A 7,500-nucleotide genomic window follows, 5' to 3' on the forward strand; every position below is an offset into this window, starting at 1 on the left:
CTTGTAGTGAAACATTATTGGGCGCCTCAACCGATTCTGGACACAGGTTCTGCTACAAAAAAGCAACTAGCACCAGGTATGTATTTCAGTCTTGATTCTTCTGCTTACAGTAACGTCAGATCTCATGCTAGAGCAATTTCTTTTATTACTCTTCATGCACTAAACACAGGCACATCCTTGGAAGGTTTGTTGATTGCTGAGGACAGATGAGATGCATGTTTAAAATCATGCAAGTTGAATGTGAGTTTAGGTTTCCCATTTGAAGTTACCATTTAGGATGTCAGAAGGAAGCTGAAAGTCTGAAGAACGGAGATGCATCAGGAACTGATGGTACTGCAAGTAATATGCTACAGAATTGGGACGATAAATGACTGAATTACCAAAGTGAATTATTCCAGAGATAAAGTTCGATCTGTGGTAATTAGTGTTTTCCCTCCATGGATATTTAATATCTTTATGGATGAAGTGAAAATGGAAGCTAGGCAAGGCTAAATATCAGTAAGAATCAGAGAGGGAAAGCTGGAGGAACTGTTTAATGAATCTAAGTTTTATACTTAGAAAGGACTGAACGCCCCAGTCAGCAAGAGTGTGTTTCTAGGGTAAATGGCTATAAGAAAAACAGGCAAATGGATAAAGAATGGGAGTTGCTGATTATCGATGTTATTTGAGAGTAAACGAAATGGATGATAGCTGGAAGGTAGGAGGATCTTAGGAAAATGTTTGGATGAAAGGAAGAATGGCTGAGTAGGTCGAAGTCGGCAAGTATGAGGAGACTGTTGAGCCCATTCTCCATTTTGGAAGTAAAGTGTGAATTTTGAATGCAAATGAAAAATAAATAGTTGAAGCTATAAGGATGAATTATGTCGAGTGTACGTGCATAACTGAGAAGCACTTGGACTGAAGTATGTTAAGATACGAAAAAGTTGTAGTGAAAAGATTTTCCATAAACAAAAGGATGGATCACTGTGTCTTGGGATACGCCGGTCCTGTGGAAAGCATGGAAGACAATAGTTTGGCGAAATCTGAAAGGTGAACCGAGAAGTTCCTAGGTAAATGAGATGGAAGAGGCGTTGGGGAGGAAGTGTTTGATATACAAGATGCAAAGGCGAGTGGCACAGTGTCGTGCTTGGCGTCAATGTGTTGGTGACGAGCATGGAGCATTGTAACTTTTCTGCGCACGAAGTTCACCCTCATTTCAGCAATTAAAGACTGAATGTAGCAGTACATGTTGCTTTGAAATGGCTAAAATCCACCCTCTTTTGCAGGAAACACTTGAATTGTTAACCACAATATATATATATATATATATATGTGTATATGTGTGTGTGTGTGTGTGTGTGTGTGTGTGTTGTTCTGTGCATTAGTAGAAACTAAAGGACCTATCACAAGAACATATAATGTTTTGATATCCATTAAGCAGATATACCCCAGGGGATATAATATATATATATATATATATATATATATATATATATATATATATATATATATAATGATATATATAATATAATATATATAATGTATATATATATATAAATATATATAAATATATATATATATATATATATAAATATATATAAATATATAATATAAATATATATAATATATATATATATATATATATATAATAATAATAATTTAAAACAGTAATAAATATACGCTAAGAAAAATGTTCTGTCAAATCAAAACATGTCAACACATTTTACATAAAAAGTTTCAGAACTCTGTATCACGGATTGAAAGGGCTACCGAGGAAAAATTAAGCCAAACACAATCCATTCTCAGCTCATCCAAAACATTTCGAAGGAAGCATGAGGAAAGGGAATAAATTAACTCTCTTAATAACTGGCATTCATATTTTCCAGGTAGAAGTCCACCTTTCTCATTCAGGCACTTTATAATTTTTTGAAGCTTCGATGATGTTTTAAGAATTTGTAGTCGGATACACGACGAAAAAGCGATGCCCAAAAAACACCTGAATTCATTTCTCTTTTTCGAATTTTTTATTCATCACCTTACTCTCTACATATTAACTGTCGTTTGAAATGGACACTTCAGAAATGTCCGGGATTTTCAGCTGAAAAATGAGACGTTAAAAATGAGTAGTCCAGAGTTTTCAGGCTAAATAATGATTCTCTTAGGATTCTCTCTTTTTTTTTTTTTTTTTTGTTTACAGTGCCAACTTCATTTCAATTTTTAGAGTTTCTTCTCTAGTTAAAGATTCTTGAAAAGTGTAGTTTTCTCCCAACTAGAATGAAAACGAGACCTGGTCTCATAATGCCTCTTGTAGTTTGGTCCGAAATCCAAACCTGTGTTTGTGCGCTTACTTGTTGCGCATGTATGAAGTGCGAGCGAGATTCATATAACATGCAATATACAGTGTATGTCTGTGTATATATATACAATAATACACACACATACATACATGTATATATATATATATATATATATATATATATATATATATATATATATATATATACATATATCACTTGTACATACACAGATAATACCCAGTTTTTTTTATTTCCCTTTGGTTAAATAAGATTATATACATCACATGTCAGAGATATTATATACATCACGTGTCAGAGATATTATAATCATATTTATGTATATGTATGCATGTCTGTGTGTGTTTGTGTGTGTATTAAAATGTGCAAAAAAGAGGTGAGTTTTCAGTACGAAATATGGGATTCGACGACGGGCTAATGAAGATTCTGTATTGGTGTATGAAACTGCTTTTGTTTTGAACGCTTTGGCCATATGGGGCTCATCTGTGAACCAATGGTTAAAGTAGGAACTTAGGAGTAGTGCCTATATATATATATATATATATATATATATATATATATATATATATATATATATATATATATATATATATATATATATATATATATATATATATATCTATATAATATATATATATTATATATATATATATATATATATATATATATTTATTCACGTTGCAGCCTATCTCTATACAATTCAGTTTGATTAAACACTGCAGTAACCAAAATGACTAAAAACAAATATGAAAAAATAATCAGCTTTTAATTACAGCAAACGAAGACAGTTTCCATAAGGAGTAAAATACAAATTCCTCCCGAGAACAAATCCCTCTTTTAACTTAAAAATCAAAACCCAATTTAAAAGTTGCAAAGCAGAATTCATTTTAATTTCCAGTCTCTAGTAATATTGGCTCACTATGACTGTGTCAGGATTCATGATATAAAGGCCCACGTACAGTTTGCAATAACCCTTATGAAAAATGTTTCGTTAGCAATCTTTATCATTTTTCCCGTACTGAAAATTCGTTTCTGAATTGTTCAAACACCGGCTATTTTTATGACTGGTATAATAATTATATTTTACGGATTTTTTTCCACATTACCCGCTTATTTTATTTTTGGAACGTTCGTTTTCATGAGCCTGGATGCCCTTACCCCCATGGAAAATGCAGGAAAATATGATAGCGTAATATCATCAAACGTCATAATTCGTGCTCTAAAAACCTTCCATGTTTTCCATTTACGTACACATCAAAATTCGAAATGGTAATACCTGATATTCCTTTATAAATGCAATATCGAATAATCTCCTGTTGATGAATGGAATAGTAAACAAGCGTATTGTAACTGCTGGTGTAATGGTTATCACGATATTACTCGGTTCCTTATTAATTATTATCTATTAGGTGGAGTCACGGCGACAGAAAAAATCCTCTTGCGTCAATTCACTAATTAGAATTTCTGGGTGCGCTCTCGATTTGAAGCTGGAAAACAAGATTCCATCTTCAAATGATTCAAATATGACTTGTGAAACTGAATACTAAATATGCAGTTTAATTAAACAAATAATATATATATATATATATATATATATATATATATATATATATATATACATACAATATATATATATAATATATATATATATATATATATATATATATATATATATTCTAAATAAAACTGCATAATTTAGTACTAAAGATAATACAAATTATGCAGTTTTATCTAAGAATACAAATATTTATATAGTTTTATCTAGAGCAAATATATACAGTATATATATATATATATATATATATATATATATATATATATACATTATATACATTATATAGTATATATATATATATATATATATATATATATATATATATATATACATATACAGTATATATATATATATATATATATATATATATATATATAATTATGTATATATATATAATTATGTATATACATATATATAGGTTTAAATAATGAAAAGAACTGTAACAGGCAATATCATAGTGATTAATTGCAACTCTCGTAGTAACAATTCTTCAAACGCAGAAAAATTTACAAATAAAAACTCCCATTTAGGGACCAAATTACGTTTTGAGGAGATAAGTAGGTCAAGTGAATAAAGCTACTTACGTAGAGAGAGAGAGAGAGAGAGAGAGAGAGAGAGAGAGAGAGAGCAATAAAAAAGTAATAGCCAGAAATCAAACACTGACCTTTACTTATATTCGCTTTCGTAAGAGTAAACTAGGTCACTGGGGTTGGAGGGTCGAAAGGTATTTTTTTGGTTCACTTTTCCCGACTGTCTGACAGAGAGAGAGAGAGAGAGAGAGAGAGAGTGAGAGGAGTGATGAGATAAATGGAAAACGGTGAAAAGGTTAAGAAATGATATGACATTTTCCGTACGATCTGTATTTGCATAGATTTGTGGCTCTCTGAGGGAAATAGGACTATGCTTGGATATATATATATATATATATATATATATATATATATATATATATATATATATATAGTGTATATGTTGGAACAACTCTTTCATGGTATCGAAATAAAATTGAAGCAAGGAACAGCTGCTCAGATTAAAAAATAACAAGAAGCACCTTCGCAGTCATATATTTGTGCATTGCATGTGAAAATGAGAAGCGAAACGCTTCTCATTTGTAATTGGCGTTGAAAGTCTTGGAAGAAGGAAGGGCTTTAGCATCTGAGAAACACCATAGCTCATGCAAGAATAAGTCGAAGTGTTATTGATGCCAACTGTCCGAGATATATAGCAAGAAGTGGTTGCAGAATTATCCTGCAACAAAAGCAACAAGTGGCTGCAGAATTATCCTGCAACTAAAGCAAGAAGAGGTTGCAGAATTATCCTACAACAAAAGTAAGAAGTGGTTGCAGAATTATCCTGCAACTAAATCAAGAAGTGGTTGCAGAATTACCCTGCAACTAAAGCAAGAAGTGGTTACAGAATTATCCTGCAACTAAAGCAAGAAGTGGGTGCAGAATTACCCTGCAACTAAAGCAAGAAGTGGTTACAGAATTATCCTGCAACTAAAGCAAGAAGTGGTTGCAGAATTACCCTGCAACTAAAGCAAGAAGTGGTTGCAGAATTATCCTGCAACTAAAGCAAGAAGTGGTTGCAGAATTACTCTGCAACTAAAGCAAGAAGAGGCTGCAGAATTGTCCAGCAACAAAAAGCAAGAAGTGGTTGCAGAATTACCTTGCAACTAAAGCAAGCAGTGGTTGCAGAATTACCCTGCAACTAAAGCAAGAAGTGGTTGCAGAATTACCCTGCAACTAAAGCAAGAAGTGGTTGCAAAATTACCCTGCAACTAAAGCAAGAGTGGTTGCAGAATTACCCTGCAACTAAAGCAAGAAGTGGTTGCAGAATTACCCTGCAACTAAAGCAAGAGTGGTTGCAGAATTACCCTGCAACTAAAGCAAGAAGTGGTTGCAGAATTACCCTGCAAGTAAAGCAAGAAATGGTTGCAGAATTATCCTGCAACTAATGCAGGAAATGGTTGCAAATTCTCCAGCAACTAAAGCAAGAAGTGGCTGCACAATTACCTTGCAACTAAAGCGAGAAGTTGGTTCAGAATTATCCTGCAACTAAAGGAAGAAGTGGTTGCAGAATTACCTTGCAACTAAAGGAAGAAGTGGTTGCAGAATTACCCTGCAACTAAAGCAAGAAGTGGTTGCAGAATGATCTTGCAACTAAAGCAAGAAGTGGTTGCAGAATTGTCCTGCAACTAAAGCAAGAACTAATATAATAACTATATATATATATATATATATATATATATATATATATATATATATATATATATATATGTGTGTGTGTGTGTGTGTGTGTGTGTGTGTGTGTATGTATATATGCAATTACTTAATAGCAAGTGACAATAAATTCAGCTCAGACCACTTCCATGCTTTCTGTGCCTAAGCTAAAAATGTATATATACACACATACATATAGATGTATATTATACTGTATATATAAACACATGTATTGCCGTTAAAAAAAATTGATTTAAACAATATGTTATGTGTCTATAAATAATCAGCAGCTATCATCATTTTATTCTTATCTTTATTTTTAAATTTTGAGCAGTAACTGCTCATACCTGCACCTTTTCACATTTCATTATGATATATAGGCTTGGAAAGCTCCAGAAATAGGTCACTGCTGAAAACGAATTATTTTTCTAATATAAATCACGGAAAAATAATGCATCAAGTATTCATAACTCATAAAGTCTCTACAATAAAAAAAATTTTTCAGTTGGAAAGGTAATACACAGGCATACATACACACACACACAAACACACACACACAGGCACACATGCACACTCACACAGACACAGACACACACACACACACACACACACATATATATATATATATATATATATATATATATATATATATATATATATATATATACACGTATGCAACATGAATAATAACACTTCTTTATTAGACATTTCCATTGTAGCAGAATATAATTAAAATTCTTACCCAAACTGAAGTTCACTTTTTGGTTAATCTCTAATTACTTGTTGTCCTTGATCACTGTCACAGTGGAATAGTAGCACAAAATAACTTCGGAGCCATCAAGGCAGGTTACTTCTCATTTTTAACAAACTGAGACCAATGGGAGGATTAACAGAATTAGGTGATCTGATCGTTTCTTCCCACCACAAAACTTTTTGTAAACAAACCTTATTATTGTTTGCGTTCTGTTTCCACCTTCCTGTTTGCTTTTGCCTTTATTTGTGTCATCCGCTTCTCTCAGTTTTCTTTCATACAATAATTCGATTCTCTACAAACTTCATTTCTTAAGTGACAGTCTTTCAAACTTGTTCATACGAATGTTTGGACATTTTTAGTAAAGTTCATAATAATTCTAAACTTCAACAGGACATGGTTTTCAATCCCTCTACCAGATATTCACAAGATCTTGAATCCAAATATGCTCTCTTGCACGAACTCGGTTCGTGGGCGAGTCACAAACGCTTCGCTCGAGCGAATGCCACAACCTTACTCGCTCAGAGTTCAAGCCACACTGACTGCTGGAAATCGTTGTGTGGTGCTGGCTGCTGGGTTTCAGGCCAAAGGCCCTTTTTTTTTTTCCCCTGGTACCCTCTCCACCCTACGTTGCCCGCGCGCATGTGAACAAACAAGCGCGTATACTCTCTCCCTATC

The 7,500-nt window shown here is 32.8% G+C and overlaps 1 protein-coding gene across 5 annotated transcripts in view; it reads right to left on the reverse strand.

The window, feature by feature from the left end:
* LOC136844316 (uncharacterized) overlaps nucleotides 1-7,500 on the reverse strand; it is a 303,767-nt gene that overhangs the window by 53,857 nt on the left and 242,410 nt on the right. Inside the window, exon 1 of one of the 5 annotated variants that reach the window (XM_067113291.1) lies at nucleotides 7,239-7,362. The exons of 3 other annotated variants lie outside the window; for them this stretch is intronic. The gene's annotated coding sequence lies outside the window, so the exon portion shown is untranslated. Of the gene's footprint in view, nucleotides 1-6,813; nucleotides 7,363-7,500 lie in introns of those variants that run through there. One more of the 5 variants, XM_067113288.1, reaches the window with a different exon arrangement.

This window comes from Macrobrachium rosenbergii, chromosome 12 (genome assembly GCF_040412425.1).
Source record: "Macrobrachium rosenbergii isolate ZJJX-2024 chromosome 12, ASM4041242v1, whole genome shotgun sequence".
Taxonomy (NCBI): Eukaryota; Metazoa; Arthropoda; class Malacostraca; order Decapoda; family Palaemonidae; genus Macrobrachium; species Macrobrachium rosenbergii.